Below are 213 nucleotides of genomic sequence, written 5' to 3'. Positions count from 1 at the left end.
CGCCGGGCACCCGCGGATGTTAGCGGTGGCTATATCCACACTCACACACACACACACACACACACTCACACATTCACACACTCTCACACACACACTCACGCACACACAAACACACACATGCACGCACGCACTCACAAACACACACACTCACACACTCTCACACACACACTCTCACACACACACACACACACACACACACTCTCTCACACACAC

This window comes from Sinocyclocheilus anshuiensis, unplaced genomic scaffold, assembly GCF_001515605.1.
Source record: "Sinocyclocheilus anshuiensis isolate Anshui unplaced genomic scaffold, SAMN03320099.WGS_v1.1 scaffold5021, whole genome shotgun sequence".
Lineage (NCBI taxonomy): Eukaryota > Metazoa > Chordata > Actinopteri > Cypriniformes > Cyprinidae > Sinocyclocheilus > Sinocyclocheilus anshuiensis.
Note: the sequence above shows the minus strand (reverse complement) of the source record.